General features: G+C 46.2%; 1 long non-coding RNA gene across 1 annotated transcript; it reads left to right on the forward strand.

Moving 5' to 3' along the window:
* Positions 1-2,062: 2,062 nt before the first annotated feature.
* LOC136389323 (uncharacterized) lies at positions 2,063-3,894 on the forward strand. Its single transcript, XR_010748296.1, has 2 exons — positions 2,063-2,638; positions 2,742-3,894. It is a non-coding gene; the product is annotated as an uncharacterized lncRNA (long non-coding RNA).
* Positions 3,895-8,536: the final 4,642 nt, after the last annotated feature.

The raw sequence follows: 8,536 nt of genomic DNA on the forward strand, positions 1-8,536 counted from the left end.
CACTGCACCACTGCCTGGTCAGGCTCAAGAATGCCTTCTTTACCATTCCTCTACACCCTGACTTTTACTTTCTGTTTGCAGTCACCTGGACTAACCCGGACACTAATACAGACCAGCAACTTACATAGACTGTCTTACCCCAGGGGACCAAAAACAGCCCACACCTGTTTCGGCAGGCACTAGCTCAGTGTTTAGCAGCATGCAATCTCAAAACTAGTACTCTCTTACAATATGTAGATAACCTACTCCTCTACAGCCCCTCCCTGCCTGCTTCAAGGAGACACACTACCACCCTTCTTAACTTCCTCACTGTAAAGGGATATTGCGTCTTTTCTGCTAAGGCTCAACTTCATTCTCAGTCCATAGTCTATCTGGGCATCACCTTAACCACCACTACCTGAGGTCTCACCCTAAATCACACTCAGACCCTCCACAGTCTCCAACTGTTAGATTCAGAGAGTACTGACATGCTGGGGCTGCCAAGAGTGTACAAGGTCCCTGTGACACTGAGAACAAAGAGTTCAGCAACATCCTGCATTGAGTTAGAGACCCTTATCAGAAGTTTATGTTTGAAATTCTCCACTGAGTAATACCCCCCCCCGTAACTGCGCACGACCTCCCTAGCCAATGACTAACAGCCACATCAGCTTCTGTATGATGCTTGCTCATCCTAGATAGCCACCCTATAAAAAGGAGCCATTTTAGAAGCTCGGAGCTGCAGTCCCTGTGCAGGTTTGGGGGGCTGCAGTCCCTGTGCAGGTTTGGGGGGCTGCAGTCCCTGCACAGTTTGTTGGCTGCGCAGGTTTGGTTGGCTGCAGTGCTCCAGTCTCTTTGGAGGCGTGGGTTGCCTGCAGTCCCTGCGCAGGTTTGGGGGGCTGCAGTGCTCCCTTGCATGGGTTGCCTGCAGTCCCTGTGCAGGTCTGCAATAAAACGTATAAAATTTACTTTGCGTCTGCTGTGGCCTGTCTCCTAGGATGTAACAGATGGAGGCCCCAGCGAGATAGACCGTGTAAGACCCCTCCTCACGGAGTGGGCTGCAGCAGACATTGGTAGCTGGCCAGCCTCCGGCAGTTGCCGTTTGGAAACTGAATTTGGCTGATTTGAAACATTTGGAGTCTTGAGACTGTTTGGTAAGAAAGCTTCCTCTTTGAATATTTGGAAACAGAGCTCTGGTTAGAAAAGGGTGTAGTGGAGCAGGCGGGATGCCACCTGATCAGTCTGGGAACGCAGGATGCTGCCTTCTCCCTTTGGTTTTGGTTTAGAAGTTTTGTTTGTTTTGTGTGCATATTTGGTTTGTTTGTCTGCTACTGGAATGGCCAAGTTAAGAGCAGACTGGCCAAACCAAGGATTGCTAGACCCATAGAAAGCATAGAGAGTCTAGCATACTATCACCAGCACCCACCTGCAGGCAGGTGACACAGTCAGTATGCAGCCCAGTATAGCAGCAGAGGTAGAGAAAGAAAAGGCAGCCAGGCTGCAGCTGGCTGCAGGAGAAGCGGCAGGCTACCCTCACAGTTTCAGGCACTTGCCCCTCCTCCTTGGGCACCGGCTCAAGGGCTGAGCCACTGCTTAGTCAGGCAAAAGATAACAGTGCAGTAAGCTAGAGGTTATCTGTTGTTGTATTCCCAATTTTGCTCTCTTAGTCAAGCCCCTCAGTGAGATCTTCTGAGCATGGCTTTTAAGGTCTATAATGACCAAGGAAGTAACAGAAAAGGCAAATAAGGCCCAAAAGAAGTCAGGAAATACCAACTTTTGGCTCCAGTGCCCTAAAGGGCTTGCTTCATAGCATTTCATGAAGGCCCTGCTCCAGAGTGGAAAGAAAGGTCATTGAACTGAAGCCTGCCAGGCTTCCCGGCCCCATCAAAGGACATGTCTGTGCTGTGGAAAGAGGGACATGAGAAGGTGAGCTGCCCCTTGCTCCATGGAGGGAGGGTTCAGTGTCTTCTAGCCCTGCTCCAGCTACCTGTGACCTGACCTTGCCCAGCATGCTGGGAATTGCCACTGAAGGCCTAAGGACATCGTTCAGGAGCTTAAGGTATTTCTTCCAAGTAGACACAAGGGCCATCTACTATGCCTTGCTTGAATATTTAAGTTTTATTTATCCCTCAAAGATCTCTACTGTGGGTATTGACAGACTGGTTTTATTGCTTTATGTTTAGTGTCTCCTTTGTTCCTCCTATCTCAATGCCCCATGCCTATTATAGGCTGGGACCTGCTGCTAATTCCAGCTAGAAGCAGTAGTCACTAGGACTTAAACTCTAACTGCAAAGTATAGAAATGTAACACCCTTTCCCTAAGTACTTACAGGTTTTATAGGTTACTCAGCAAACTGTTCAAAGACTGTCCAAGAGGCACTTCTAGCAGTACACCACCCAAGGACTGACTCCCACGTAGACGGGTCCAGACACCATGATCCTGACCACTCCTACTACTGCCAAGGTAGAAGTCATACCCGCCTGGGTCCACTGCAGCCAGCTGAAGCTTGCAGTCCCAGCAGAGACACCTTTGTGGACAGCGAAGACTGACCCTGCCAACCCTTGTAAGCTGACCCTGAGAAGGACAGCATGCCCTGCTTCAGCCACAAACCAGAAGTTAACTGGTCCACGTATGGAGACTTTGGGGAGGGAGGGAAACTAAGGTAAAGGAAAGCCAAGTAAGTCATCTTAAGGTTTGATGCATGCACTGCTATGAGTCATACAGAAAGGGAGTGTAAGTCCCTTGGCTGAGAGAGAAGCTACAAGGTAAATGAAAGTTATGTATGTGCTCATAGCTACCACTATAGAATAATCTGTGAATATTGGTCATGTGTCCAATAGGCTACTTATGAAAAGGACACCTCCAAAAAGCAATCTTTAAAAGAGGATTACTTAGTACTAACTTAGTCTTTGCTGAAGGTTAAGGTTTTTAGGAATTAAGAATTCTGATAAATTAGAAAGGAATTGTATGGTTTTGATAATAGAAGGTATAAGGTGTAGAGGTACTTTTGAAAAGGAAAGGAAAAAGTAAGTTGTTATGAAGGCCAATTATTCCTGGATAAGAAAGTGCATAAAAGTTGAAGGTTTATGTAAGTTGCAGAAGGTTTGTGTAAGTTGCAGGTTTGTGCAAGTTGTAAGAAGTTAGTACAGAGAAGAAAAATGCAAGGCAGAAAGAAATTAGTCCGTAAAGCTTGTAGTACTAAGGGCACACTATCAGCGTGCCAGCACATACTAGGGAGGACCCCTGACCTAATTAGCTTATAGCTACAGCTAAAGTAGAAAATTCTCATGAGCCCCAGCCTTATACCATTCTCCCCACTGATGAAGAATCAAGGATTTGATTTATGCCCAGAAGAGATGGGAGAATGTTAGATTCAGGGAGTACTGACATGCTGGGGCTGCCAAGAGTGTACAAGGTCCCTGTGACGCTGAGAACAAAGAGTTCAGCAACATCCTGCATTGAGTTAGAGACCCTTATCAGAAGTTTATGTTTGAAATTCTCCACTGAGTAATACCCCCCCCCGTAACTGCGCACGACCTCCCTAGCCAATGACTAACAGCCACATCAGCTTCTGTATGATGCTTGCTCATCCTAGATAGCCACCCTATAAAAAGGAGCCATTTTAGAAGCTCGGAGCTGCAGTCCCTGTGCAGGTTTGGGGGGCTGCAGTCCCTGTGCAGGTTTGGGGGGCTGCAGTCCCTGCGCAATTTGTTGGCTGCGCAGGTTTGGTTGGCTGCAGTGCTCCAGTCTCTTTGGAGGCGTGGGTTGCCTGCAGTCCCTGCGCAGGTTTGGGGGGCTGCAGTGTTCCCCTGTGTGGGTTACCTGCATCCCCTGCGCAGGTTTGGGGGGCTGCAGTGCTCCCTTGCATGGGTTGCCTGCAGTCCCTGTGCAGGTCTGCAATAAAACGTATAAAATTTACTTTGCATCTGCTGTGGCCTGTCTCCTAGGATGTAACACAACCACCTACCACCACATATTAAATTCTTTCTTTCCTTGGTCTAATAGGCTTCTTTAGACACTGGATTCCCAACTTTGCTCTCTTAGTCAAGCCCATCAGTGAGATCTTCTGAGCATGGCTTTAATTTTTTAATTTTTTAATTTTTTTATTTGTTCATTTTAGAGAGGAGAGGGAGAGACAGAGAGAGAGAAAGAGAGAGGAGAGACAGAGAGAGAGAGAAGGGGGGAGGAGCTGGATGCATCAACTCCTATATGTGCCTTGACGAGGCAAGCCCAGGGTTTCAAACCGGCAACCTCAGCATTTCCAGGTCGATGCTTTATCCACTGCGCCACCACAGGTCAGGCTGAGCATGGCTTTTAAGGTCTATAATAACCAAGGAAGTAACAGAAAAGGCAAATAAGGCCCAAAAGAGGTCAGAAAATACCAACTTTTGGCATACGCTCTTTTTTTTTTTTTTTTTTTTTGTATTTTTCTGAAGCTGGAAACGGGGAGAGGCAGTCAGACAGACTCCCGCATGCACCCGACCGGGATCCACCCGGCACGCCCACCAGGGCCCCTCCGGGGTGTCACTCTGCCGCGACCAGAGCCACTCTAGCACCTGGGGCAGAGGCCAAGGAGCCATCCCCAGCGCCCGGGCCATCTTTGCTCCAATGGAGCCTTGGCTGCGGGAGGGGAAGAGAGAGACAGAGAGGAAGGAGGGGGGGTGGAGAAGCAGATAGGTGCTTCTCCTATGTGCCCTGGCCGGGAATCGAACCTGGGTCCCCCGCACGTCAGGCCGACGCTCTACCACTGAGCCAACCAGCCAGGGCCTCTTTTTTTTTAATAAATAAATTTTTATTAATTTTAATGGGGTGACATCAATAAATCAGGGTACATATATTCAAAGAAAACATGTCCAGATTATCTTGTTATTCAATTATGTTGCATACCCATCACCCAAAGTCAGATTGTCCTCCGTCACCTTCTATCTAGTTTTCTTTGTGCCCTTCCTCCTCCCCCTCCCCAGCATAAGCTCTTAAAGGCTCCAGCACCCTAAAGAGCTTTATAGGATTCCATCAGGGTCCTGCTTAAGAGTGGAAAGAAAAGTCATTGAACTGAAGCCTGCTAAGCTTCCCAGCCCCATCAAGGGACACATCATTGCTGTGGAAAGAGGGACATGAGAAGGTAAGCTGCCCCCTTGCTCCATGGAGGGAGGGTTCAGTCTCTTCTAGCCCTGCTCCAGCTATTTGTGACCTGACCTTGCCCAGCATGCTGGGAATTGCCACTGAAGGCCCGAGGACATCGTTCACGAACCTAAGGTATTTCTTCCAAGTAGCAGATAAACTGATCTCGTTTCTTGTAAACACAAGGGCCTCTACTATGCCTTGCTTGAATATTTGAGTTTTATTTATCCCTCGAAGATCTCTACTGTGGATATTGACAATTTGATTTTGTTACTTTATTTAATGGATAGTATCTTTTTTATTCCTCCTCTCAATACCCCATGCCTATTGTAGGTTGGGACCTGCTGCTAATTCCAGCTTGAAGCAGTAATCACTAGGACTTAAGCTCTAACTGCAAAGTGTAAAAATGTAACCAGCTTTTTCCTAAGTACTTGCAGGATTTACAGGTTACTCAGCAAACTGTTCAAAGACTGTCCAAGAGGCGCTTCAGTAGTACATCACCCAGGGACTGACTTTCTTGTGGACAGGTCCACACACTGTAATCCTGACAACTCCCACTGCACCTCTCAACCTACCTCACCCAATCAGGGACTTTCTACTCGTGTGGGACCAACACGTATCTGTGTCTCCCTACTAATTAGACAAAAACCTGTAACCTAATCTATCTTACCCCAAATATCAACCTAATCCCACCCCATGAGCCTCTTCCAGTTTTTAGTACACTAGTCAATCTAAGGACCAAAGAAGCTATACAGGTAAATCCTCTCCTGTTGCTTTAAAATTTTCTATAAAAGTAGGTCTACAGGTGGGGGACTGGCCACTTCCCTGTCTTATTCCTATTTGCTCTCTCTTTCTCTCTCTTTCTCTCTCTCTGAAGCCCAGCAAATTCATATACATGGAATCAGTGGTTTCAAACAAACTGGGTGTCTGGACTATTGCCTTTCATTGGTCCACTCACTCTCCTATTTATTTTTCTAACTTTTGAACCCTGCCTCTTACGTTTGTTCACTAGTTTCTTACAGAACCACGTGCAAACCTTTGCCAATCAGAAAATTGGAAAAATGTACCTAACCCCATACACCAACCCTGAAACCTGCCCTTGCGAAACAGAAAAATCTGAAACCCTATATCAGCAAACCTCCTAAATCCTATATTTCAACCCCTACAGGTCCCCTAACCCTAAAGCTCTCCCATATCCCTGAAGAACTAGGAGAATGAATAGCATTCACCTCTTAACACTTCTCAGTCTTTTTACCCTTCACATAGTAAGGGGACAAGATCACTGGGTCTTCTTGGCTGAAGAAGAGCCTTCAAATGGACATGAAATATTTCTTTTAGCTCAAGCTAACTCTCTCTCCAGGGCTGCCAGGAAAGAATATCTCTAACTTTACCATGGAAGAACTTTCACCACCCGCTATACAACCCTCCTTATCCAAACACTTATCAAGTTCCTACAGGCCCGGATAAGAGAAATCTCTAGGATTACCTACAATCAAATGCTCCTACACTCCTATTCTCCAATACCCCAAGGAGAATGTCATAAGGGAAATATCAAATAGGTAGGGATGACAGCAGGAAGAAGCCACCCCTCAGCCCAAGAAGTTCCCTTCTCAATGTTCTCCAAACCCCCCATCCTTTTAAACCACACATATTCAGTCCTTCTAAAAACTTACACCAACAGGTTCCCTGTCTCTAAAACCTTCCACATGTCTTCTCATTCGAGAGGAACCAGACAAGCACGTCTCATGAGGCTCATCCAGGAGACCATGTATCACCATGTCACTCTGTCCACTCGGCACTCGCAGCAAGCAACAATTATTACCTCGCAAAATTTTTTTTACTTCCTCACTCAGGTTTTTGAGGACATCACCTGGTTCCGACCTCACAGCATGGAAATTGACGACCTCCTTAACTGGACGGGGGACTTGGTTTGGCAAGGTTCTTTTCTTTTTTTTATTTTATTTTATTTTATTTATTTATTTATTTATTTATTCATTTTAGGGGGGAGAGAGAGAGAAAGAGAGAGAGAGAGAGAGAAGGGGGAGGAGGAGGAAGCATCAACTCCCATATGTGCCTTGACCAGGCAAGCCAGGGTTTTGAACCAGCAACCTCAGTGTTTCCAGGTTGACGCTTTATCCACTGTGCCACCACAGGTCAAGCAAGGTTCTTTTCTTGAGTTCTCTCCAGAAGAAGCAATAATTTTCCAATTTTTTCTCTTTCTCCTTGTCACCCCTCACTGTATATTATAAAATTAATAACAGCCTTTCTTTTATATGTAACCACAGAGTTGAGAAATGATAGATACGTGAATTCCAAACTGCCCTTTTGATGTTCCACTTATCTGTCAGACCTCACCCTTACTGTGCTATCGCCCCTGGGAGAGGAATTCCAAGAAGCTGGTCAACCTGCCCCAAGAAGGAGCATTCCAGAAAGCTGAAATCCTCAAACCGTAAAAGGGAACATACCAGGACTTTTGCCTCAGTATCCCCTCAGGCTCTCCCAAACACTATATAACTCAACCCTAGTCTGTAACCTGCACTCTTCTCCCCTGAGAAGTGCCCAGCAGGGTTCCTCTCTTCCTTTCAATGAAGGCTGTTACTCTGGTCTTTCGGACTCCCATGGATTCTAACAGTCCTCCGAGTCCCTATCCGATGCTCTAACCACTGCACCAGCTCCTAGTCAGGCGCAAAGATAAACTTTTTCAAAAAGGTTAAATGCCTGGCGTATGACTACCCACCATGATCTGCCCTGTTAGGAATTAAAAAAAAAAAATTATTGATTGATTTTAGAGAGAAGGAAGAGAAAGAGACAGTAACAGTGATCAGTCCCTGTATGCACCCTGACTGGGGATCAAACACACAAACTTTGTGTATGGGGACAATGTTCTAACCCAGTGGTTTCCAACCTTTTTTGGGCCACGGACTGGTTTAATGTCAGAAAATATTTTCACGGACCGGCCTTTAGGGTGGGATGGATAAATGTATCACGTGACTGAGACAAGCGTCAAGAGTGAGTCTTAGATGTAACAGAGGGAATCTGGTCATTTTTTTTTTTTACAGGGACAGAAAGAAGGATAGATAGGGACAGACAGACAGGAACGGAGAGAGATGAGAAGCATCAATCATCAGTTTTTCGTTGAGACACCTTAGTTGTTCATTGATTGCATTCTCATATGTGCCTTGACCCGGGGGCTTCAGCAGACCGAGTAACTCCTTGCTCGAGCCAGCGACCTTGGGTCCAAGCTGGTGAGCTTTTTTTTTTTTTTTTTTTTTTTAATTTTTTTATTTATTCATTTTAGAGAGGAGAGAGAGAGAAAGGGGGAGGAGCAGGAAGCATCAACTTCCATATGTGCCTTGACCAGTGTTGGGCAGATAAAATGTATTATGCTCACTTTGTTAAAGATAACACGAGGAGGCCGTCACCCAGGTGATATTAATGT

The sequence above is a fragment of the Saccopteryx leptura genome, chromosome 1 (assembly GCF_036850995.1).
Source record: "Saccopteryx leptura isolate mSacLep1 chromosome 1, mSacLep1_pri_phased_curated, whole genome shotgun sequence".
Lineage (NCBI taxonomy): Eukaryota > Metazoa > Chordata > Mammalia > Chiroptera > Emballonuridae > Saccopteryx > Saccopteryx leptura.